Raw genomic sequence first — 27,213 nt, 5'->3', positions numbered from 1 at the left:
GCCAAAACTCTCACAGGTTTGCCAAGTTTAGTTTTACTATCCAGTAAAAGTCAGCTACTTAACATGATGGCATCTAGAAAGGATGCAGATGAGCCTTGTCATCATCCCCTGAAAACAGTTGGAGTTGAGAGCAGTTTCCTTCTGGGATCCCACCTCCTCTGCGATGACTGCCACAAAAAAAGCAGCTGAATGTTTTCGCAGGAAGCCAAGCAGCTCAAGCAAATTTCAGACAAAGTTAGAAACTGCTAAACATTATCCCAGTCAATGCTGTAAATTATTCACTCTGTTCTAAAAGCAAGGAACGTGGTAGTATGTATGACAGTCTGCTATCAGGGGTTCAAGCCTGGTCTTTGACTCATCACAAAGGTGATTCAGAAAGAGACATAGAAGACTTCTGTTGCATTCAGGCAGTGCTTTGGTCATGTCCTACACTGAGTGGTTTGTGTTGGTAATGAGCTTGCTACTTTTACTCTTATTTTTTAAGTAGCAAGTATTTCTCTCTTCACATATCTACTTGAGTTGGAACAGTTCATGTGTAAGTTGTGAGAGAGGGAGAATGTATTTCATGACAGAAATTCATAGTTTCAGCTGATCCAGTGTCACTCCCTGTGAAGACCACTGAGAGAAAGTGACTTCCCCTCTTAATCCTCTCTTGCTCTACTCCATTACCAGCTTTTCTTCCATGGGGTTTACTTAGTCCAACACAGCTCACAGATTATTCTTCTCCCTCATATGTTGCATGGCTGTTTAGATCAGATGGAGATAAATATTAGTATGCTGCTAAACTACCAACTCCTTTAGAATTATTAGATCTACAATTGCTCTAAATGATTGTTCTAAAACGCTAATAAGAAGAGACCTCAAGATACTTTCAACATAAGAAGTCCTTTTCCAGTATTCTTGCCCCTCTGGCAGTATCCTAAATAAGTATCCTTTTGGAAGACCTGACATCTTAGGAGTACCTAGTGCTCTCTTACACTAATCTTTTTATTTCTGCTGGATGCCTAATGAAAAGTGCCTGCCTTCTCTTAGACAGTCATTTCTGTGTCATAGTATCAACCCAACTGTAACCAGACTGTATGCATTTTCTACATTTTTCCAGCATAAAGAAGACTTTGCATCTCCAGCAAGCGTTGGAACTTTCTTGAATGTTTTCCTATTCCACTACTCTTCTGGGCAAGTCTGGCTTTGCCAATACACTGAATCATGTCTTTAATAGTGTTACTGCTGGCTAACAAAACAGAACACAGGAATTAAGAGATCTTCCATAATGATATAGAAGGATATTTCCAAAGAGAAAGGAAAAACATTTCACTTCTGTTGCAGATCCAGACAGCGAAACCATTAGTGGACACACGTGCCCCAACAATACATGGCCACAAGCTGAAGGTGCAGTATTGGCTTCTTCACTGCACCTTCACATCTCTCTCAAAGGAAATAAAGAGCCTAGCAGAAGGCCACAATTTCAGGGCCTTTTTTTTCCTCTCAGTGAAGTGACTGTTACAGCAGGACTATCAGGATCCATGAATAGCATATTCTCTGCAACATTAAATAACTTCTTCTATCTTTATGATTATTGATGAAATCAGAGTTCCAGATTAACAAGTGCTAAAGTGTTCAAATAGCCTCCTAAGATGTACTTCTGCACAGCCAAGAAAATACCATTGCAAATAACAAGAATAGCACAATCAACAAGATACAGAGCAAAGAACTGAATAATGGGATGTTAATATATTCAAAGCACAAGAAATAACAATGGGTAGCCTTGGCTGGCAGTTATCCTTCAAAATCTTAATGCTCCCAAGAGACATATTTTTAATAACAGATGAGAGTGGAAAATAAATTGTTAGCTAATTATCTCTGCTCACTAAAAGGAAACAACAATTTAAAAAAAAAACCCAAAAGAAACACACCCAAATGTAAGCAAAGTAGAAAATATATGCAGCTAAACCCTGTCAAAGACTTAATTTTCAACACAGTGCCCCTCAGGCAATGGGAGTATAACCCATATAAGGACTTTAGAATTAATTTCCTTAAAATTGTTTATCATCTCACTGTGTGACATAATAATCCCCAGGCACCTTAAAACCATTTCACTAGCAAAATAATTCATTTCTTCTTCATGCATAAATTCACATGCTATATTAGGATGTGGGTTCAATTGCTGATGTTAATTTTTTTTCCCATTACTGTAAAAATAATTGCTGAAGTTCCTTTGAAAATGAAACACTGCATAACCCCAAACACAGAGGTCAACAAGAAAAACACCAACAGGAACCCACTAGTCTTAGGCATGCTCCTTAGAACTACAGGTCCTGATACCTCAAGGTGAGACTGATTCTTTCTCATCCTCCTGATTACCACAGTCTATAGAAAGAGGGGAGAAAAAAAAATTTGCAATATTCTGATATCCAGTTTCTTTGCAGTCACTCTCCTCAGGATTATTTTGTCATGGGATGACTTAATGCACCAGTTTTACGTACCTTTATACTACAGTGTGACAAGCATCTGGCCTGCTTTCATTACAAAGCCCAGCAAACAAGGCAGATGCACCAGATTTCCTCCAGAAACCTGCTATTCTAACATTAGTCACTCAAAACTGTCAGATCTGGATGAGCAGGATTTACTGTTTGTTTTGAATAGGACTTTGGAGAGTCTAGAATCAACTATGAGGAAGGAAAGGATGAGAAAGGAAAAGACTGAATTAGTATGCTCAAAACAAGACTATTCCTTCAATGATTCTGTACCAAGAGCCTTCTGAGGATGAGATGTTGAAGTCCAGCTATGAAAATTGTGCTTTCCCTGCTTTCCTCCATCTGGCCTCTCTCTGGTTATCTTCAATTCAGCCCTTCCAGAAAAGGGATTGTTTGGCCTCAGATAGTCATCTAAATAAGTTTTTCTCTTCACCTCTCCCCCATTCCTTCCCAATCCTCACAAACACACTATTAGCATGGATAGATATTCTTTGAAAAACAACATCTCTTTACAAATTAGAAAATGCCTCAGGATGTCCAAAGAGATTCTCTCTCTTCCACTGGACTATTTCCATTTTTTTCCACTGTTGACACAGTTAACTTTAGAAACTGAAATTATTAATATCTTCCATTTTAAAATCAAATTTTAAAAGGCTGAAAATCATGATAACAATGAAAAGAACTCGCTTATCCTTCCTCGTCCATCTCTCTCTCTATTTGCTCATTGCACCTAGTAGTTTCTTCTCTACTTACAACAGCCTTCAGTCCCTGCAGGACAAAATTGGCCTGCAACTGGACTTAATCCAAATCTCACTGAAGTCAATGGAAAAGTTACTATTTGATCCAAAGCCCATCAAGACAATGGAGAGAATCCCAGTAACTTCACAGAAATCTGGATATGTCCCATACAATCTGAGCTTTTGATAAGAGCTTTTGAAGGCTGCTAGAGGTACAAAAATTTTGATGATGATTCTGGAAAATATGATGACAAAAATTTATAGAAATTCTGCTTACGCTGATGAAATGCATTCACTAATCATGCAGGCTGTGGTTGCAGGAGAGTGTTTCAGGGTCCAATTCATAGCATTGCAAAGGGCTTTGTCTCCCTGTGTTACTATGAAAATGGTGCAAAAAAGGGTTCTCTCAACAATAGCGCAGAGCTATACCTGATCAGTGTCTGTTGCATGCAAGGGAACAGCAATTTTGAACACCCCATTGGGTACCCAATCACTGCTGGTTGTTATGCCCTTGTCAAAACAGAATCATTTCTTTATCCCTTCTGTACACAAAGTTGGAGGAACACCAACTTTCTGCCTCTGAAAGAGAGAACTGTTTGCTGATGGAGAAGATGTCCTGCATCATGAGAACAAAGGGACAAATTGACAACAAAAATGACTATAGGGCCAAAAGGTAACATCAGCAGCACTATTTCCATGTAGTTATCAAATTTCCTTCCCAGTGATAAACATAGCTAAGGATAAACTGCTCTGTGAGGACACATTTAAAAGGCAACCTAAGGTATAATCAACACTTCAGAAAGCCATTTGCTTGTCCTGTCACATGAAATCTAATGCCAGGTCATTTTCCTCCTACACTCTGTTGAAGAGACGATGGCTTTAAATTAGTTTTTCACTTTATTAACTGAGGGAATAAAAACAAAAAGAAAGGGGAAACGTTGCCCTACTTTAAGAAAATAATTGAAGCAAACCTCTTATGTCTCAGCAAAGCTGTTGATCCTGCTGAGTGAGTCATTGCTGTTGACTTTGCCAATTGTTCCTACAGACACCACCAGAAAAAGGTAGGCCCAAAGCTGAGGAATGAAATAAAGCCAGAGCAAAAATATAATTTAAATTTAAAAAAATGTGGAGGAGGAAGCAGGCAAAAGTGAAAATTTAATTTGCTGCTCAAAGGAGACTAAGCAAAATGTGCCTTGAAGATTTATCTCTGGAGAGAACCATCTTAAATATTTTTGATTCAACAGGAAATTCACATCCCAAATAGGGCACAGCAAACCAGTCAACAACAGGGACAGGTTTTTGAAGTGAAAGGTTTGTATAGTTCAGGTGGTGGTTGTTATCTCCTGTGATTTATTTGCAGCCAGTCTACTTCCTGATAGACTGACTACTCACCAAGCCCTAAAGTGTCTCCAGAAAGCAACTGCTGCTCGGCTGAAATGACCCAGGTAGAACTCACTATGCATCACCGTCACAAATATCCTGGCATTTGCACAGTTCCTTCACCTGAGGCAGAGTTGGTCATGGGCACATCATGTAAATCCACATCATAACACTTACAGCTTGTCAGTAGTGAATAATATCCAGCCCTGTGCAGGCATCAACAAGAATTATTTAATCCCACTGCTGAAGCTTTGATTACACAAGATATAGAAGGAGCAGAGCATCCTCCTCCTTTCCATTCATCGTTCAAATGGCAAACTCCTGTTGTCTGGATCAACTTTTGTTTTCACCAAACCTCTCCATTAGCTAATTAAATTTGTGACAGCAGCAGAAAATTAACACAACAAAACCAAACAAATCTGGAAGGTTTTTCTGCCACTTTCTGCAAAGTCATTAATTCCAGGGCTGTTGCAAGGGATGGAGAAGACCACACAGCGTGAGCAGGGGGGACATGAGCAGGGGAAGGAGAAGTGCAGGACCTTTGCTTTTTTGGTGGTAGGAGACTGTTGTGAGATCAACTCAGCTGCCTGGAAAATTGCAGTCTAAGAAAGCACAGAATGTTTCCAAAACATTTGAGGCAGTAGACTTATCTCCACTATTTTTGTGCTTCTCAACTCAGTATATCAGATTTGTACACAAGAGGAACTTATAAACCAAAGTAACAGAAATTGATGATTAAGCATTTCAGACACCAGCCATGCTCTCATCTACAGTACTGCACTACTGCAATTCCAAGACTGGAGGGTTGGCACTAATCTGAGATAAAGCTATAGAATTGTTCCTCTTGCAAAATGTCCCAAAATTCCATATAGGCAGGAGTGTGTTTGGAAGACACAGAACAAAGTCTATCCTCTTAAGAAGGACAAAAAGATTGGGTTACAAGGGCCAGTTAACGTAGATCAAGAAGGAGCAAGTCCCTGTAGGGGAGGTATAAAATTTCAGGCAAAATTCCCACTAAAAGAAGATTGACAAATACTTCACATTCTGGATTCCCAGGCATGGGAACACAAACAAGCATGAAGAAGTCTCATTCTACTTATATGGTTTCCCCTCTAGTTTAATTGAAGAAAAACGAGAGCGGGAGCTGTGGAAAGTGAACTGAGGAGAACTGAGCCATTCTGGATAGAATTACAAAGTCCCAGCCTCAGTATCAGGTTCAATGATGGCATGAGGATTGGCAACAAGCTGAAAAATACATGGCCAACATTGCAAGATATCCTCGTGGGCAGTGTAAATCACAGAGTCAAAAGGTAGCCCTGAGCTTCTGTTCTTTCCTTCACAGTTATTTCTGGATCAGAACTGCTCATAGAGCACATTTTGCTGTACTTTTGTGCTGGGGATTAACTGCACGTGGCAGCCAGCCACACAATTAACAGCCTTTCACTTAATGCAGCCTCTCTTATCAAATGAATCCCAGAGCGCTCTTCAGACTTTATTAGGCGATTTGTAACTGCTGTCATTTCTACACTCAGCCTATGCACTGTGGAGAAATGGTGCTCTCAGAAATAATCTAAAAATTATTGAAGAAACCAGAAGAAACTGCTTACCAGTTCCCTGAGAGAAACAGCCAGACCGTGCCACAACATTTAAGGTGACCAGAAGGGCGCATGCATAGGGGGCTCCAAAACCTACACTAGCAAAGTAACCAGGTTCTTATTTTCATCAGTAACAGAGGTAAAGAAAATCAGCAACAAAATGGCTATAAGAGGTTTCAGCAAGCTTTTCCAAAGAAAGAAAATTGATTGTCTTATGATTTTCCATGTCCATCTAGTGGACTTTGAGCTCTCAAAGTCCCAACTTTCGTCCCACACAAACCAGAGGGAAGCTGAAGCACTGCCCATCAAGCAGGGAGCTGGCATCAGCTCTGCCTTTACCCATCCTCCTTATTGCCTTGGACTGCTAGGCCTCTGTGGTCATGTGTCTTGATTTTTGAGGTATGTTCTCTGTAATTTGAGTCTGATACAGTAGGTGGCTCATACTATGTGTATGTTCACCATATTCACTTCCTTACCCATAACCTCTAGTCTGACCTCACTAAAATAAATATTTTTGAAGCCAATACTTTCTGAACACACATAAATGGATTTTCAAAGGTATAGCTCATCAAAATCTGCCTGAGTCTTTGGAGGACAGGTATTTCTTCTATCCCAGGACTATCCTTTTGTCAAATCTTTGGTCCTAGTTCTAATTCCAGAGGACTTGTTCAGGAAAGGCAAAACACTCAAAAGAAAAATAAATTAAAATTGTGGCACTGAAAATAAAAACTACCTCAGCCTCTCTTCAGCTTCTGTCTGGACACAATTCTTGAATACAGATACATCAGTTTTACTAGAGCTTCTCAAAACTGTTTAATCAGAGGCAGAAAGAAAAATGAGAAAGCTTCAACCCAAACAGTTAAGACCTGACCAAGTAACTTCCAACTAAAAGAAAGGCTTCTACAATGAAAAGTATGAGGCAGCTTTGCTGTGGAGGCAATCGAACAAATAATTATATAAAAAGTAGTATGGTTGTAAATCCAGGAGTTTCATAGTCAGAAAGTTCCAAAACTATGGAAAAGTAAATATACACTGCAGCCTTGCCCACATCAGCTGTTAAGTCTGTGCTCTGTAATGAACAGGTACTAGAACATCTGTAAGAAGTAGTCATTAGAAAACACTTTTTTCCGCTCACCATTTCAGAAATTGTTACACCATTTTGAAGGACATTTGCCTTTTGGCAAATAAGCAATCTTGATGCAGATATCTGCTGCAAATCTCTTTATCACCAGGGGAAATTCAGTCAAGATAAGCATGAAAACAAGATCAGTGCAAGTATTTGGCAAGATCTGCCATAACTTGTGCTACTTTACGATCTCTCTGTGATTTTATAGTTCTCCTGACACCAGTCCACAGTCAAACTTCAATACAGTACAAGTAATATCATTTCTTGTCAAATATTTTTCTACTCTCTCTCTGTTGCAATTGAAAACTTTTTACTAGTCACATGTATACTCTAAAAGCAGGAAAAAGTGAGAATTTTTTTTTACATAAGGACAGAATATTTTTTTACATAAGGACACTCTTTACCAATTCCAACTGAAGAAAGAATTTATCTTATCCATCCTTTCCACTGATGGAAATTGCTCTAAATCTGGTGGCTCAGGCAGTACTCATGAATGAAAGAAAAGGAGAATTCCCTTTCTTTCCTCTGGAAGAGGACTACAGTTGTATCACCAGCAAGCACCTGTCAGCTTTCTTTGCTAACCAAGCTTTGGTGCCAAGAGAATAATCCTGAAAACAAGACATACAAGGTTATTAAATCAAGGCAGTGATAGGTTCTTTATTTCATATTTCTCTTTTCTGTCTGCAAGAACAATTTAAAAAAATAGACATCTAAATGTGATGGGGAAAAAAGAGAAAAACAGCTGAAACAAGTGCAAAAAGTAAGATGAAGGAAAGAGATCATGTTAATAATGGAGAGTAAAAGAACAACTAGAACAAGACAGAGTTCCAGAAATAGCATTATTCCAGTAGTCTCTTGTGAAAGCAATTTAGGAAGTAGCAAAGAATTCTTACTCCCTCTTGGATAATGACAGCATTTGGAAATTTTACTGTCCTCAGCCTTCCTGCTTTGCCCTTATTCTGAAAGTCAGTCCTTTCCTGGCATAGTGTACCAGCAGAACAGGAGTCACAAGCCCGTTTTGTGATTGCAACCTTATACATCAACATTTTGATTTCTGTAGTTTAAGTTAAAATACTATTGTTCTTATGCAGACAACTTCCCACACCAAAAATGGACTTGTGAGGATACTAACTTTTTTTACTATGCAGCTAAACTTAGCAAAATTTGTAAACAGAACTGTAGAATTAGCTGGAGTGTGTTGGACAGTCAGGTGGAAGGATTCATATAGTTTAGCATATTAGAGGGTTAAGTATTCGGTAAGAGCGTAGATATTAAAGACATTATATCTTCAATACAGTGAAAAAAACCATGAAGCAAAATGACATAAAAGCCATTTCCCTTACAATTCCCAACAAAATTCCTTCGAGACTATAACAGCTAGTAAAGAAAAAGCCTAAATGGGAAAATGACTATAAGCCAGCAGCAACTGTAGCATAACTAATTGATCTGATTACAATTTGGACTTTTCTTCCACATGACAATTTTCATCTAAGTATCCAAGGTCTCTCCAGCAAGGACCCAATTGGTTGACAGAAAATACTTCAGAGTGAGGGTTTTGGAAAATCTTCAGAGGCTCTGAAGCCCCTGAGCCACGAATGAGGGAGAGTTCTTAGCAGAGCAATTGCCTCCCACTGCAGCAACCCTTCCTTCTTTACTCATGATTTCATGTAATTTTTGTGTCTGTCACAGTAATTGCATTCACAGAGTGAAAATACTAAATATATATATATAAAATTTGTTTCAAGCTTCCCTTTTAATAGGATTTAGCAGCTTGAAACAAGGAGAAGCAGCACCACATGACTGATCAACTCTTTGCATGTTATAATCTACCACTCTGTTACACCACCATTGATCTATGGTGCAGTGGACAGACACTTTTGTTCTGAAAGCACATATTCATATTACTTATTTTTAATTAAACTTCTTCAAAAGGAAATGTGTATTAAAATCACAAATAATCTTAGCATAGCCAAGTAGGGTAGCAGCAATTATTTCAGAAAGCTTATCAATTGAAACCAAGACTTTAACCAGTATCAGCTCTTCCTTTATTTAACATAGAATTTCATCTGCAGTCATGTTGGAGGCTGCACTTAGATATGCTTTTCTAAGGTATTTTCTCCTTTCTCATTTGCAATATGGATCATTGGTTTGAAATTATGATGAAAACTTCTTTTCTGAGAGACAGAAAATTCTAGCACACAAGACTATGACTTTTTAGTACTGAACTAAGAGTAGAAATACCATGTAACATAACCACCACTGTACTTCAGTGACTGCCACACAACTGAAAACTCCTGGCTTCAGAAAATTAGCAGTTTCCCAGGGCAAGATCCTCAAACCCACCAAACCAGAGAGAAAAGCTTCACCACACCGAAGTGTCTGGGTCAAGAAGGAAAAAGGATTCTTGTTTGCCCAAAACAGAAGTGGGACTGGTCCAATGTGCTGCAGCATCACACATCCTAGAGTGTTTGCATTGCATACTCAATGCATTGAGTATGTCCAGACTTCGTGCGGAGGAGGTGTGCAGTGGTCAACCATAGAGCTCCATGGCTGGATGGAGATCTTTCCAAGGCACCAGCCATGATGGGAAAGTGCCAGGACAGACAAACTCAGCTTCTGTTGGGCACATATTATCTGTTTCCTTCAACAGTAGCTCATTTCTAAAAGAAAGATTATGAACCCTTTAAACTAGAGCCAGAAAGTAATTTAATGAACCAAAACTTCCTTTGCTATCAGAAGGAAGATGACAATTTGGCTTTAGTAGCAATTCCAATTTTTAATGAAAATATTCTATGCCCTTCTGGCTGAACTCAAACACCCTGGAATTCCCCTTCTTCACATGGTTCTAGGCTGGATCATCAGGGCACACTGTAAGGGGCCAGCTATCCTTAACAAGCTACATCACTGAACCCAAACATTTCTTATCTCCTTTTCTTCTTTAAAAGCTTCATTTTGGGATAATAATAACCTAAAACACTTCACCAAATGCCACTTCTCTTATAATTAAGTAGAAATCTTACTCTCTTCAAATACATGGCTCCAAAATTAAAACACTTTGCTACTGAAGCACTGGTATGATTGCAAACTAAATACTTGAAACAAAAGAGAACTGAAGTACCGCTTATAAAAAAGAATGTTAAGAGTTACAGGAAATGTTAATCTCAGGGTCAAGTTCTTCATTCATTTTCACTATTGCAAATCCTGGCTAGCAGCTTTATCTTAACTGCAATTGCTGTGAATATTATAGCCTTACATTAAGAAACCATGTCAAAAACCCTCTGATTAACTCATTTCAAAGTTTTAAAGACGTCTGGACTGAGATTAACTACCAGCTCAATGTCACAGGAAACAAGAGGTCACTCTTCCCCTTTAACTCAAATTCTTGTGCCTCCCTTCCATTCTGTTTGTCTTATACTTGTGCTCTTGAAATCCTAAGCAAGGTCAACTGCATGAGGAAAAGCTTTTATTTTTTTTTTTAAAGGAGAATAGTCTTCCAGTGGGTTAATTCATTAAATCAGTTCATTGAAGATGAATTTAAGACTAAGCAAGGAAGGAAGGAAGAAGTAAAGCCACATATTCCTTTGGTAAAGTAGAAAAACATTTACTCACTGCCTGGCAGTATTTAACACCAAAATAGCTCTCCTAGGGGTTGATAGAAACACATGAAATCCAGTAAAATGGGTGCCACTCAATAATCCATGTTGGTTACCATAGAAAAGCTATGAATATAGACACAATAAGGGTTTGTCCAAGTTAGGAATGACTAATCTGGTATTCACACACACACACCTTTAAACTGGACAAACACCAACTATGAGTGTATTTATTTTATTACTTCTTCATATTTACCACAATAAAAGGAATATTACTTAAATATTCCAAATTTGTTGTTTGGTTGTTTTTTGTTTTTTTTTCCTAACAGTTTTTATGATTTCAGGATAAAATTATTCACCAGGATTTCCAGGCCCAAATTTAAGCAAGAACAATAAGTTGAAACCATATTGTCCACAGTTTTAAAAAATTGAGTCAGGCCTTCTAAAAATGTTGTACTTGTATAACTGCATTAAAAGTTGTGAAACTGAAATATGAATTGTGATTATTTTTAGATGCTTTCTAGTTACAGAACATGCAGAGTTCATGTTTTCAAGTTTTCCTGTCCTCTTACAACGTTAAGGACCCTTCTTTTGAAGTATTCAGTTGATCCAGCAGCAGGAACCTTGAAAAAAAAAAAAAAGTGGGAGAGAAAGAGCTGTTACAGTTTTATGGCACAAAAGTTGTAACAAAACTGTAACAGTGAGGATCTTTTTTTTAGATACCAGGAAAAAATTCTTCAGGCTGGTGAGGCATTAGGACAACTTGCCTAGAGAACTTCTGGATGCCCCATCCCTGGAAGTGTTTACAGACAGGTTAGATGGAGCTCAGAGCAACCTGGTCTAGTGAAAGATGTCCCTATCCATGGTAGGGGGGTTAGAACTAGACAATCTTTAAGGTCCCTCTCAATCCAAACCATTCTATGATTCTATGATCTTTGTTCCTTATTCTGCAATCTTTGTTCCTTTCCAACACTCATGTGTGGCTCAATCCTAATGTCACTGAAGTCACCTCAACTGCTCTGCGTTTTAAATGTACTTCTAAAAATAAATGGTAATGCTTATTAAAGAAGAGATGTAGGATTTAACTTGTATGTATTGAAAAACTACATCAGCACAAAAGAAGAGCAAAAAAAGCATCAGTGTCATGCAGCCACAAGTAGCAGTTACTAGGATGGAGTACAGCAGTACAATGGTTTGTTTAAATCTGTGGTTTGATCTGTCTCTTCAGCATTAAAATAGTTTCATCCCACCATGGAGCCTGCTGTGAAGGATTGAAATGACACCTTTACCTCAGAGCTGAGGAACTCTGGCATAAAGTTTACTGTCACACTAATCAGAGGGTCATTCCACACCATTCTCACTATTTGTATTCCAAGACAAGCTGACTAGGGCAACAAGCAAATCAGCTCAGGTATAAGAAAAATTTAAACTCTTCCCTTGAGTATAACAGTTATTCCACAGTCCTCAGCCACCACCACAAATTCAAGCACATTTACATGAGACTGGACACATAACCACAGAGTTCGAGGTCCAGGTTCACAAGTCAGTGAGAGGTTGGTGCCTGAAATATCTCGTGGGGATGTCACTTCCTTGCCAACAAGAGGTGCAGATATTCTTTTGCTCTTCTACAGATGAAAAGCCAGAGTCTGAACAAACATACGAACCACAATATGTAGAAGCACTAGAGTTTATTAGGCTACAGGAAGGCACTGTGCAATTTGTCATCCTGAAGTTCTGCTACAGCTCTCCAATTCACAAGCTCACTTCTACCGGGACTTCATGAACAGTAATTAGTAAATCCTACCTGGGGGAATATATGGCACATCAGGAGAAAGAACATGCCCATGGTGGGAAACAAAGAACACACAGGAAGGAAGGTAGAGATGTGGAGGTTGATGTGCTACTGTGTTAGAGGGGAAGGTAATGAAAAATTCCCATGCCTGCAGTAGTTCCAGGCCTCAAACATCATTTCTAGCTGGAGCAGCCAAAGAAAAGTTAAATGAGGAAGGAAAGCTGAAATGGAACATCCTGGTCACCTCCATATCCGGCATCATCTTCTGTTTCCTTATTAACCAAATATAACCCAGATTTATTTCACTGTCACATTTTCTTTCAAATCAGCAGATTCTTTATTTTTTAAATTAAGGCAAAGCTTGCTAAAGCTGTTGGAAAACACACAACCTTAAGCACAAGGATAATGGTTACAGTATATATGTGTATGTGGAAGTGATCCACTACCACCTCCTAGCAATTCCCTTGTCTGAAAAAAGAACTAAAGGAGATAATACTACAAAAACCATAGGGAAGTAATAATTTTCTTATATATTTAAGTAATGCTTAAATACTTCTTCAGCCTGTAGAAGCTTGACATTTACACTGTTAAAAAAATAGAAGAAAATCCTTCTTTGTTATGAACAGAGATGCAACTTGTGACGTGAATCACAGCTACCTTTTTCTGCAGTGCTTTCTTTCCGTACTTTCTGAGACTGTTAATAACCTGAAAAAAGGAATTCAGCTACAGATGAGTAAGATTTTCTGCTTTCTTACCTACTTCTTTGTCGCTCATGACCAACAGAAAATTATTTTACATTCTGCATTAACCAGCAAATTTTGAGTCTCATTTCCATTTTAAAACTCACAGTTTTCTTCATGAATTAAATATGGCATCTAGTAATACAATCGCTACAGTAAGGCTGGAATTTTAGTTCCAATAATACACTGATTAAACTCTGCCCTCAGGAGTTTCAGCTTTCAGCATGACAAAGGTTGCTTTGATTATCCCACGTCTGCATTATCTATGTATAAGGGCTTAAGTACAGTGCCATGATTTGGGAGGCATGTGGAATCGTGCCTGTCATATATAATCTATAGGCATACACACAAATTAAATCCCATTGAGCTGGATTCCCTGGTGCCTTCCCGAAGCTCAGCTGGCATAGCTGCACTGAAAATTAGTCCCATTCTCAGGAGACAGACAATCACTTCTTGCCTCTGCCTTCCCACTCCCATCCTCCAGCTGTCCCTCCTGGAGCGGCTTGCTGCTTCATTTGTGCACTGCCAGCACTTTATTGCGGGAACTGCGGCCTTCAAATTGCTCCTGCCACTTCATTAACACCATCAGAAACAGAAGCATTTGCTGAACAGCATAATATTGATAATTGGTTTAATTTGGTCTCACCATCTCTGCCAGGCTTCCATGCAACAGAAGCATGAAGAGCAAACCTGGCCAAGCTCTTTCAACAGCCTGCATGGCACAAGTCTCACTGCACTTTAAGGCTCCTTAGTTTAAAGCTTAGCACAAATTAGAATACAAATTAACAGGTTACAGTGCAAGAAAGCACAGCTTTTACCAGGCAGGGCTTGCATCTCCCAGAGGACAACACACCTTGGATTTTGGGCCAGCTGGTACGCAGCAAATGGGGGGCAGCTGTAGCCTGGCTACACTCATATAAATCCATGTGAAAATACAGAAGGAAAGACAAGCAAAGAGGATGTAGACCCTCAGGAAATACTGGTTACCCACTGGTCACAGTCCCTGTCCCTGCAGCTTTTCTATTTTCTGTCTTTTGCAGCAGTTCAGTTTCTCCTTTGCTGCATGTGTTCTCACAGCCCTGAAAGCGAGCTTCTCGTGTGAAGTTCAAGTGCAAATTACTTCATCTTTGCTGCTGCTCCAACTTCATAACTGTGTTTTGCAGTACTGATACATCCTGTATCACACTTTTAGAACACACTAGCAGTCACCAGCTAAAGCATTTCAGTGTCACATCTACATCCTAGGCTAGGCAAAATGTGACTGATAGATTAAACAACACAAAAAGACACACAAAATGGTAGGCACGTGAGTTGGCAGACACACAGGAAGGCTACAGACCTGACTGGTGCACGCTCACTGACAATGAGGATAGACATGGAGGCAGCTCTGTCCACTGGACTGTGTTAGGACATCAGCTGAAGTGAGTCTTACTGTGAAAAATCACAGCAAAATTTGCAAACATCAGCTAAAAAAGGTATAAAACAGATTGCCTTATAACACTACTCATGAAGATTTGCAAAAGTTTGCAAATCTTCAGATATGGGGGGAAAAATAATATTCACATTAGCTGGAAAAATCAGAGAAACATAATTCCAGCAAATGGGCACAAGTGCATAGAGCTAGTCTGGACTTGAATCAAGATCAATTTAAAGTACTTCAGAGATCCAATCTAAATGTTTTGCACAACAAGTTTCAGGCTTTGATTTTGTGAGCTGAAGGCAGGAGCCCATTTCCTCTCGGCTGCATGCAACTAATAACAGCTGTAAAATGGTTCTGGCTGCCTGACAAGGCATACTTTCATCCTCTGACCTTTCTGAGAAAAATACCAAGGTTGGCATAGATGTACTGGCACATTTTTTCCATCATGTAACAGATTATGCCGATGCAACTAATCACTACACTGTAAACACAATTTTATTTTTATGTTTATAATTTCTCACACTGATAAACACTTTCTGCTATGGAGTTCATAAAAATATACATTTTTTTAAAATCTTGTTTGTAATTCAAAGTTCTTATAAAAAGAAGAATATTTTGAATGCTATGTTACCTCCAGTACCAAAGATAGACATTAGAGTTTGACATGCTTGGGCTCCATGTTCTGTGCAATGAAAATTCCCAATACAAATACATGGCCTACTTATGAAACCAACCAGGAAGTGGGGGGGAAAAAATGACACCAACTTGGGAGTTCAAATTATGTACCAAAATAAAATATCCTGTTTACAAAGGCACTCAGCATTCTCAGACGGAAAGCAAATAAAAAAACCAGAAGCCTTCTTTTGTTGGCTAAGTATGGTTCTATATCTTAATTAGATAATCAAATTTGAATAAAGATGTTTGCCTCCAGTTTAAAAGTGTTGTTATCTGACCACACTTGTAAATGGCAAACAGCTCAAGCCACTAAAATCAAAGGGGAGGCTAATTGCATTAGGCTAAAGCATGCAAAGGGCTTGACTTTACAAGCCCTTCATGCACAGAGCTCCGACTGCCTACAGGATCAGAGCCTTACATGGGGATCCGAGACCTTCCTGGTCCTTTCAGTTCTATTTCTCATGCTTGAAGAGCTAGGTTGCCATCTGGCATAGGCTTGCAGCAGCTGCACAAGATAAACTCAAGCAAAACATATCGGCACAGGAGTAATTAACAATTAGAGGGGGCAAGTACTGCACATTACCTTATCTAAACAAAAGCTCATGGGGAGTCCACACCCCTGAGTACATCATGATCATCTACCACCTTTTCAGCTGCAGAATTTATAATTTATTCTTCAACCTTAGGGGTCTGGAGAATGCTTCATCCAAATCACTGCTCTCAAATATATTTTGGGCTAAACTTTTAAGATTAAAGTTTTGGTTTTAAACTATGAATGTTCCAGTATGTATATATATATATATATACACACAGCTATGAAATAATGAAATATATAAAAACTGAAAAAGCTTTTTTGATAAGTTCAGTAAAATGCCTGCATTTTTTTGGTTTCCTTGAATTTTATAGTACTTTCAAAGCTGCCCCCCAGTCAGCATTCTGTTTAACTGAATATACAATTTGACCCAATCATGCAACTGAAGAAATAAACTTATTTTTACAGAAGAAAACAATAACCAGTTCACAAGTTGGAAGAGGTATTTAATGGCTTTAGAAAGACTGGCAAATTACTAAGCATCATCATATTGTTCACAAAAATGACTGGGATCTTTGCAGACCTTTCCACATGTGTCTTGGAACATGTATTGAGCAAATCTCTCAACTAGACACAGAAAATAATTTAGGGTGGAAAGGACCTCAAAAATCAAGTCCAATTACAAGTCACAACCAAGTGACAACCACACTGCCAAGTGCACCACTAAACCATGTCCCCAAGTGCCACATGTACACTTTTTTTGAATACCTCCAGAGATGGTGACTCCAACACTTTCTTGGGCAGCCTGTTCCAATGTTTGTCAATGCTTCCTATGAAGAAATGTTTTCCGATATTCAATCTAAACCTCCCCACAACTTGAGGCCATTTTGTTTTGTCCTATTGCTTGTTACCTAGAAGAAGAAACCAACCCCCACAACTTTCAGGCAGTTGCAAAGAGAGGTAAGGTCCTCCCTCAGCCTCTTCATCTCCAGGCTAACCTTCAGCTGCTGCTCATATCTGCACTCCTGGCCCTTCACCAGCTCTCTTGCTCTCCTCTGGACACTCTCCAGCACCAGTGGAAATTTTCTCATCGTGAGGGGCCCAGAAATGAGGTGTGGCCTCATTGGTGCTGAGTACAGGGGGACAATCACTGCCCTGATCCTGCTGACCAGACTATTGCTGATGCAGGCCAGGATGCCATTGGCCTTCTTGGCCACCTGAGCACTGCCGGCTCATGTTCAGCTGCTGCCACCAGCACCCCCAGGTCCTTTTACACTGGGCAGCTTCCCAGGCACTCAGCCCCCAGCCTGTAGTGCTGCAGAATGTTGTAGGGACCCAAGTGCAGCTTGTTGAGCCTCATATAATTGGCCTTGGCCCATCAATCCAGCCTGTTCAGATCTGATCTACACTCCCATCCAATTTGGTGTCCTCTGCTGAGGGTGTACTCTTTCCCCTCATTCAGATCATTGATAATGGTATTGAACAGATCTTTATATGTGAAGGAAAAGACAGTTTCTCTTCACACCCCAGAAGTATGTGCTTTCTAAGATCCAGGTAAGGGATTTTTATGTGTGAAATGCATAGCTCCTTTAAAGTCCAGTTACTTGTGACTTGCATGGTAACTCAGCAAGAGTAACCATGTTAATGTGACTGTGGTAAATGTGTGAAGTTCTGGAAAGTGATTTTTGAATCCTCAGTTTCCACAAGGCCAAACAACTCAACTTAGTTGAGTCCAGTAGGACTGAAAGCCCAGACACTGGGCTGAGCTCAAAGGCTGTTTAGACTTGAGAGACTGGACAGGAATAGAGAGAAAGCTGCCCCATGCATGTGGTTTTGTGTTCAGACAGGACTACCAACTGTACTCCTTTCAATCACCTCTCCCCCTCCTGCTTTGGGCATTAAACTAGAACAGCTTCACACATGCAATGACCATTACCTGTGATTCTTGTGCAGAGCAACCCTGGTCTGTATGTACAATGAAACCATCCTAACAGGTACATCAGGTTCTACTCACATGTGATAACTGATGGATTTTGGACACTTGGAGTTACCATGCTTAGAGCAAATATAGGTCCTTGAGCAGTAAGCCTGGACTACCCTAAACATGCGTGAGGCCTAGTGCCCATCCACAATCAACATCCCAAGTACAATAACTCACAAGTTTCTGAGTCTGCATCCTGGGCATCCAAGCAGAAGCCTGTAGAAAATGCTGCCAACAGTGCTTCGGGTCTCCAGTCTAACAATGAACACAAGAAAACAGCCCCTCTGAACAGGTCCTGCCTCAGAGACCTTTGTGCCAGAGTGTGATACCCCCACTGTCACATAAAGATCAATGTGATCCTCTTTTCTAAGTCTCAGTCATTTTCTACTAGCTGCTGCCAGGCAGGAGGAATGGAAACAGAACAGCATGCAGAAACTGGATCTGTGGCAGTCAAGAGAGCCAATTCCTCCTCCAGGGGAATTTTTTACTGGTCATTTTCAAGCCCAATTCAATCTCCTCCATCAACTGGAAAATGAAATCTGATGAACTTGACAAAGTTGACAATGAAAGACAGAACCTGATACCTCTCAAAGTCACTTCCCATGTGCACCCATTCTCCCTCCAGCCATAATATTTGGGGTCTATAAGATCCACAAGCAGGTTTTGATCAAGGTCCGGGTAGATATGTACATGCCAAGAGGTCAGCTGAAAGCTGTACAGTCAAGAAGTCAACAGGTGTTGGCTTTGCCAGAACCAAAAGGAAGCATCACACATGCCAAAGGTGAGTCAGCAAAAATCACAACATTTAACACTAAAACACACTGAGGCTGGTTTGCTGTGCTTCCAAAAGAGTGCATTGATCTAGAGACTGGAACAATCAAGGCAGCAGTTAGAGGAAAAAAACTCTTCTTGATACTCTTGCCAAACCAACAGAAATGCCACTTACATTCTTACAGTTAACATCCAAATAACTGATCACATTTCATCACGAAGAAACATGTTGCTATTGCCTGAGGCAAGCACGGAATCTACTAAGGAACCAAATAGGAACAAATGAGATATTAAGCCTGAACTTGACAAGCAACATTCCAGTTCCTACCATATTTTTTGGGGGGGTATATATTAGGAGGGCAGATTATTCTATGGAATTTGTTACTTTTCTTGAATTGCATCTAACTGTAGAAAAGTGCAACTCAGCAAATCAGGACATGATTTATCTCTCTGGCCTTTGAAGGACAGGTGGGGTGCTCTTGGTTAATATACTCAGGAATGCAGCTCAGGACAAAGACTTGAGACTGATGCAAGCCTTGTCTCTCATTAAGCTAAAATGCAAGAGGATTTTCAAATTTCTTTTCAAACAATTTTTAAACTTCCAGTATGTGTGAAGAATTCATCATCTACTGATGAAAAATAAAACATCCAAGGAATAGAGCTCTGTCTCCTAAGTCATGTTGAAGAGGAGCTAAGGGCATTGATTCTGCAAGAGGCATCCCCAGCCCCTGTGACTAACGTGACTCGGTGGCACCTCAGGTACTGTGGAGTTGTTGGTGTTTGATTCCATGAATCTACACTAAAGGCATTTATCTCAGTTTGCTCATCACAAAAAAAAGCCCCCAAAACTACTCGTAAAGTCATCACATACTGCAAGAAATGAGCACCGAAGAGTTCAAAACACAAGTTCCACCTTTATACAGATTGCTGGCAACAAAACAGAAGATAGTCTCACCCCAGCTGAACCTTGGTGTCCATTTTTTAATCTTTTTTCTGGATTAAATAAAATAGCTGGACAAATTAAACATGGCCAAGTGCTGGAATGATCAACATATCGGTTTGAGGAATACAGGCTCAGTTCGCGCATAAATTGCTCCAAGACTCACTGTAACCCCGTTTAACAGTGACCCCTAGTGTTGTTCGGCAGCATCTTGGCTTCTTCTTGGGTGTTGGGCAAAAAAGATCAAATAAATCGTAATAAAATGAAGCTGCCTTTATACTACAGGGCAGTATCAATGCTCAGCCTCTGTTGTGGATGAGTGGAGTGCACCTCAGTCAAAGCAGAGAGGCGGCAATATGTTTTATTGAGGTAAGGTAATAATTTGACAGAGTTCAATAAATTCCATGGAATTTAACAGTGGTTTAACAAGGTTCAGTAAGTTTGATGGCAAGGCTCACCTTATTAACTCATGCATGGAAGAAAAAGGGGGGGAGGGGACGGAAGGGAAGGGAGGGGAAGAGGGGGAAGGGAGGACAGGAGGGGAAAGGAAAAAGGAAAGGAAAAAGAAGGAAAGGAAAAAGGAAAGGAAAAAGGAAAGGAAAAAGAAGGAAAGGAAAAAGGAAAGGAAAAAGGAAAGGAAAAAGGAAAGGAAAAAGGAAAGGAAAAAGGAAAGGAAAAAGAAGGAAAGGAAAAAGGAAAGGAAAAAGGAAAGGAAAAAGAAGGAAAGGAAAAAGGAAAGGAAAAAGGAAAGGAAAAAGGAAAGGAAAAAGAAGGAAAGGAAAAAGGAAAGGAAAAAGGAAAGGAAAAAGAAGGAAAGGAAAAAGGAAAGGAAAAAGGAAAGGAAAAAGGAAAGTTTTAATTCTGCAGCGACTATTGAACGATCTAAAAACCTCTTAAAGTCCCATTTTCTACTTAGAATAAGAATCAATTTGTAAGTTTTCAGTTTTCTAAAAAACAGCAGAAATTCGATGGCACACAAACCCTCAGCTGATTCGAAACTTTTACAGTAACACTAGAGGGCAGGAGAGCAGTTTTTAAACCCAAGTCTTGCAATTTCAACTCCGTCTGGCTAAAGACATAAGGGAACAAAATAGAAATGAGGTATTTCTCTTCTTGTAGACTACTTAAATCTGCTAAAAGCATCGTTTTTTTCTATTACCACATACTACCACAAGAAAGGTAGTGCCAATTTGAGCTAAAGAATTTCATTTGTGATTAAACATCCTTCCTTAAACACTCTTTATTTTTAAACATAATCCAGCATCTCTTCATTCATTTCACTTATGCAATCTTTACTGGAAGATTTAGTTAATGTTTTTTAGGCTTCTCCTCCTTCAGAAAATAATTTTTACATATTGTTTTATGTATCCCAGTCAGTTGTAAAGAGTTAGATTCACTGAGTTACCCTCCCCATCCATATGCTGAGGACCATCAGGTTCTGCTCTCGCAACTAATTTCCTTGATAGTCAAGAGAAACAGCTTTTCCTGGGTCAAAAGTGCTTCTGACTGCTGTACAAAGATGTGAGAATTTGTGTCTTTGAACAGAGTATTTCACAGAATCTCTATGTGGTTGAGGTTTGCAGCCACCTTTGTAGGCCAGGGGATCCAAGTCCCAGCTCCAGCAGTGCCTCTGGGAGCTGTTTGCCAGGCCCATGTCCAGATAACTTTTGAATATCTCCAGGGACAGAGACTCCACAATCTCCCTGGGCAGCTTGTTGCAGTGCTCAGTCACCCTCACAGTGAAAAAGTGTTCTCTGATTATCAGATGGACCCTCCTGAGTTTCAGGCTATGCCCATTGCCTCTGCCTAGCATTGCCCCACTGGGCACCAGCGACCATAGTATTTCTTTATAAGATGCAGAATCACGCACGACTACTTGTCACATCAGAGCATTTTAAAATATGCAATCTGGCACTAAAACAAAGAAATCAAAAGCAGTCTGGAACCTGAGATTAGGAACCTGTTTTAAAGTGGGGGTGCATAGGACCCCCCTAAACAAGTCACAGGCTCAATACTCAGTCATGGGAAAAGCATGCTCAAGTCTCAGTCCTAAACAACACAAGTGTCTAGGGACGTAAAATAAAGAGGGGATTCACACCATGAGCACAAATCTGTCAAAATGCAAATGTGATTATGCAAAATACCAAAAGCACCTGCAAGAATAGTCATCGTGATCTATCTAATATCTAGATAGCGTGAGAGATTTTGTCTACTTTTTGTCTACTTGTGGGAACATGTTCCGTTTTTCTTTGTTGGGTTTTTTTTGTTGTTGGTTTTTTTTTGCTAAAAAGTTTCGATGAAATGGTAAAGTGTTTCTCTGACATGCATGCTGATGAAACAGCAATGACAGAAGTTAAAAAACAGCTGCAACAGCAGTGATAAGAGATAGAAGACAGCTTTTAGAGGGTAATGACAGAGGCAACAATAAACATGGAGATGAAAAAAAAAATGCAAGCAAAACTAATCCCAAAGATGCTACAAAACTGCTTTTCAAGGAAATCAAAAGTAGACATATTTTAGCTATTTTCTGTTTCACATTGATTGTTTCTTATGCAACCATTTATTAAATTTCTTTATGGAATTGAAGGACACAAGTGCAAAGCAATAACATTTCAGTATAAAAAAGCTGCATCCGTCTGGTACAGTGACCTGAGAAAAGTAAAAGTTGTTCTCTGAATATAATTATTTCAAAGTATTACATGTTAGCAATGGGATAATTGAAATCTATATTTCTTTAAAAATAAATGCCAACAAACTAGATTTCATGTTGGCTAACCAGAAAACATGTAGTGGATTTCCTTGTCCGTGCTGGTGATGAACTGCAGTGGTGAGCAGTTCTCTTCACAGTCAAAGGAAATGAGTCACACACTGTAGAGCTGCTCAAGCTGCAGCCCATGCAAGATGTGCTGAGTCTCATAGGCAACAAAGTGATCACAGTGCTCCCACTTCACCATCCCAAAGGTGAGAGAGCAAACTCTTAACCAAGCAGGCACATCAGCAGACCAGTCCCATACGGATGTCACAAACACTCTACAGCAACTGAGATAATATCTAAGATAATATCTAAATACAACCACGCTCCTACGTGTGGAGAAATTCACTGAGCTCCTAGGTAGACTCCATTACAACACACACATTTGGATAACTATGAGACAGGTGCTTAAGGTCTCATTCTAGTCAGTAGAAGTCTAACTAACACAAACAACAGAGTCCAGAGAGCCAGTCAGCTCCCAGTGCAGACACATCTGCTTGGTCAGCCATGTCGTTGATATTGCACTACTCACCACAGAAACTTCCAGGAAAATGACAAAATCTAGACTGATGGCAAAGCAAGCTCCAGGCACCTCATCTCCCTCCTGGTACATCTAGCTCAGCTCATCACCTCTGGCCACATAGATACCACCAGTCTTCTCAACAGAAATCTAAGGAAAATAAGATGTAAAGAAAATCTTAATGAAACAGAAAATAACTCTTAGAGCTAAGTCTTACTTCAACACATACTCATACAATTTCTTTAAACATACATAGAGGAGCCTAACTGTAGTCAGTTAACATAGGTTTGTAATAAAAGTCACTTTTTGTGATGCAAATATTTATTTCTCTGTGTTAAAATTTGTCCTGAAGGTGTTACATTTTATTGTGATCAACATGAAGAAGTAAAAGATTGTGTTATCTTCATTTCCTTAAAACAGATTTCTCTTTTTTTGATTCCTGAGCAAGAAAGATGAAGCACCCTCAAACTCATGCTAGGCACTTCTGTTGGCTAAAATGGAGTAGTACTGCTGAAAGGAGAGAAATCAGCATGAAAGAGGCCACTCTTCCAAAATTTATCTCTTGGAAAAACAAAGCCAAATGTAATCTTGGTTTTTTTGATACAATCAATGGGATTCACTCATCACCACTGCAATGAGTAAAAACCTGCTGCAAAAAACAAATACCAGGATTCCTTGGTTTACAGCAATAGGTTTGCATCATCTAAATAACTGCAGGACAAACAATGTTGTACGAGCAGCAAACCCACAAAGGCTATTTTTTTATCCCAATTCACATGACCTCCAACTTTTTTGCCAAGCTCCAGCTTCTCTTTCTCCATAGTAACTCAAGTACCTGTCCTCCCATGTCTCCATGAAGCCTTCTGACACAATCTCCAGTTTTGATCCTGAGCCATACACATCCTCACTGGGCTGCTGGCAGGCCAAATGGAGCAGGTAACTCCTTAGTTGGAGCTGTAGCCTTCCTTGAGGAAAAGGGGCACTAGTCTGTCCATGTCTCTCTAATCTTGACACTGACTTCCATAAAACTTGCAGAAACTAACTTTGCTTTTGGAGACCTGTCAAACTTGCTTGATAGTGACTAGTGGGATAAAAGACATTTGGAAGAGACAGGCCTGATTTACAGCAGCTAAAGCTAAGCTGTAATGTAAGTCAAGCTAAAATAAGGAGGAAATTTAAATAAAGGCTTCACTTTAATTGTAGATTGTGTTTTTGACAGCTCATGCAGTTCATCATGAGCAGTCAAATAATAGAAGTTTGGGTACAGAAATATCATGCTAATAAGCTTAGAAGAAATGACACCATTTCTGTATGAAAAGGCAATAATTCTGTAAGATAATTAGAGAATACTGGTAGGAGACAAGATTAAGACAAGTGCTTTCCTTTCCATCCTCCTCCCCTTCCCTGCATGCCACAGGTGTCCTCAGTTGATCATGTTCAGTCCTTTTCCCAAATCACCTTTTTTAGACCCACTGAAAATCAAAATAATACCTTTCTCCAAGTTTAGCCATGCTGCAGACAGCTGAGGGAGAGTCATACCCCAGGGGTGCAATTCAGATATTCTGCCTCTGTAAAGTGGGGCAGGTCTGCAGTTCTTATACACAACATTGGAAACAGGAACCCACATGGGTTTGGGGTTGCAGGGATGAAGAAGAAAAACTTCAGAATGAGGGTAGTGGATAGTCACTCACTTTTTCCACTTACCTGAACAAAATAGCTGAGTTAGGGGCTGCCTCTGAAAGCTTCCAGAAAGATTGACACCCACTCCTGGGCGATTTCAGAGAGAACTTCTCTCAGGTCAATACCGACCTCCATTTCAGAGGCCTCACTTCAGCTACAGTACTCAATCCAGAAACAAGGACACTTTCCGATATCAAAGAAGACTGTTTTTCATGTACAAACTGAAAGCAAGCACGCTCACTTTTACTTGATCAAGTTTACCTGGTCTGGTGGAAAATGACCCTCCCTGTGGCAGGGAGGTTGCAATTAGATGATCTTAAAAGTCCTCTCCAACCTGAATTTTTCTGTGAGTCTGTGAAACACGCAAGCACCAAACTGACTAGGAAACAGTAATTTAAAAGCAGCAGGAAGAAGCTATGTGATAGCACCAGCACATATCATGTCTACAGGTATTTTTAGAACAGAAGAAAGAAGATAGCTAAAAGCAGATAAAAATATAGAAACTACCACAAAGTGAGAAAGTCTTACTATGACTGTGGAGCCTTCCTGTCAAGATTTAAGATACTTGAGTGCAAATTTGCAAATCAAGTTATTTTAACTGACTCTCCATACCCTCACCACTGTTAAAAGTATTAAGCAAAGCAGTAGGTATATCTGCACCACTTAAACATTACAGTAGTTTTGCTCTCTACTGGTTTTGAATCTGAAAGAGAAACTTACATATTATTTGAAACTATGTAAGATTCAAAATTTGCTTTGTTCACACCTAAAGTAATTTTTAAGCCTCAACCACCATTTCACAAAGATCTTTCTGTCCACAACATGATGTGTCAGCCCTATCTATTTGCTCACACACCTACATAACTCCCAGGGAAGGAGCAAAACGATGGAGTCTGTCCATAAGGAGGCTGCTGTCTTTGAATGACCAGCCACTTCATGAGAGCTGATGTCAGTCCAGCTTCCTATTAAAGAAATGGGTCTGGAGCCCACCTGAGCAAAGCCCCCAGGGCCACACTGCTCTAGCCTCTCAGCACAGCTTAAGCAACTATTCCTCTGAGCTCCAGTCCCAGAAACAGCTCATTCAGATGCGCTGAATTTTCAGGGAAATAAAAAAAGTAGCACATTACACATGTTAGGGAGCAACATAAGATGATGTACTCTGCTTTGACAATGTAAGAACTAGACAGATGCTAAAGGAGAAATAACACTCTCTATGTGCATTTCTGTACCTGTTTCCTCACATTCACAGAGCATTCCCTGGACCACTCCAAGATCCTACAGGTGACAGGTCCCCTCTGTGCTTCAGAGCAGCTCCCGGTGACCACGGCTGTTCTTAACTGTCACCCACCCCCAACAAGAGCATTTTCTTCTCTTCTAACCCCCACACTTCCTGTGCATCTTTTTTTAATTCCCCAGCCAAGATTTCTATCTTACTGGTTAGCACCAACTCCTAATTTTCATATTTTATTTCATTTTTTTTTGTTCTGCATTTCATGAAGTTTCAAAATCAGTTTCTCTACTGAGATATTTAAACAAAAAAGAGTCGATTCAGACTAGATATAAGGAAGACACATTTTATGATCAGGGTGGTGAGGCACTGGAACAGGTTGCCCAGAGAAGTTGTGGATGCTCCATTCCTGGAAATGCTCAAGCTCAGGTTGGAGGGGACTTTGAGTAACCTGGTCTAGTGGAAAGCATCCCTGTCTTTGGCAGGTGGGTTAGAACTTGATGATCTTGGGAGGTCCTTTCTAACCCAAATCATTGTATGATTCCAAGATTTTTAAATTTATCTTGTTCTCTCTGAATTACTGCAGTTTGCTACCGTGATGTCTCACACTGAATAGAAGCCATTGATCTCTGGTGAGTTATTATTACACCTGGTCAAAGAGGGAAACGTGCCACACAGGACAAATCATGGGCTCCACCACTCAGCAGTTTCTAAATGTTATCAAAATCTCACTCAAACACCTTTTGTTGTACACAGAAAGACCAACAAGCTGATGAATACATATGCTGTTATTTCCATACTGATTTCAAAGAGTATTTTAAACCAACAAATGCAATGAGTGGAATGGTAGTACTCATAAGCTTCTGAGAACTGTAGATACAAAAGCTTGATTGCATCCTGACATGGAAGGTATTTGCATAGCCAGGAGTTGTCTTTAGGGAAGTTGAATGTGATAATAACCCTCACTAGATAGGACTGTTGGATCTGAAGAAACCACTATCACATGGAATAGTTTCTTCATTATATGATCTAATGGAAAAATGAACAAGGATTTTGCTTTCCCCAAGATGTTGGTTACCAAAATATGAAAAAGTAGCAGACCTACAAATGCAGTTGAGTTTAAAAACAAAACAAAATGAAACGAAACAAACCCAAACAAAAACCAACAGAATAAATTTATGCTTTACAGAAGGCACAAATGTCTGCCTTCTGCAGCACGCACACACACTCAATGGCACCAGAGAAGAATTGGCTCCCAAAATGTGACACAGTGTGAG

General features: G+C 39.7%; 1 protein-coding gene across 1 annotated transcript in view; it reads right to left on the bottom strand.

Annotated features, from left to right (window-relative positions):
- The window catches only part of RASA3 (RAS p21 protein activator 3), a 171,434-nt gene extending 145,411 nt beyond the window's left edge, over nt 1-26,023 (bottom strand). Inside the window, exon 1 of the mRNA XM_038154294.1 lies at nt 25,938-26,023. The gene's annotated coding sequence lies outside the window, so the exon portion shown is untranslated. The remainder of the gene's footprint in view (nt 1-25,937) is intronic.
- Between the last annotated feature and the right edge of the window lie 1,190 nt (nt 26,024-27,213).

This window comes from Motacilla alba, chromosome 1, assembly GCF_015832195.1.
Source record: "Motacilla alba alba isolate MOTALB_02 chromosome 1, Motacilla_alba_V1.0_pri, whole genome shotgun sequence".
Lineage (NCBI taxonomy): Eukaryota > Metazoa > Chordata > Aves > Passeriformes > Motacillidae > Motacilla > Motacilla alba.
The sequence above is the reverse complement of the archived record's forward strand: the minus strand, read 5'-3'. Positions and strand labels throughout refer to the sequence as shown.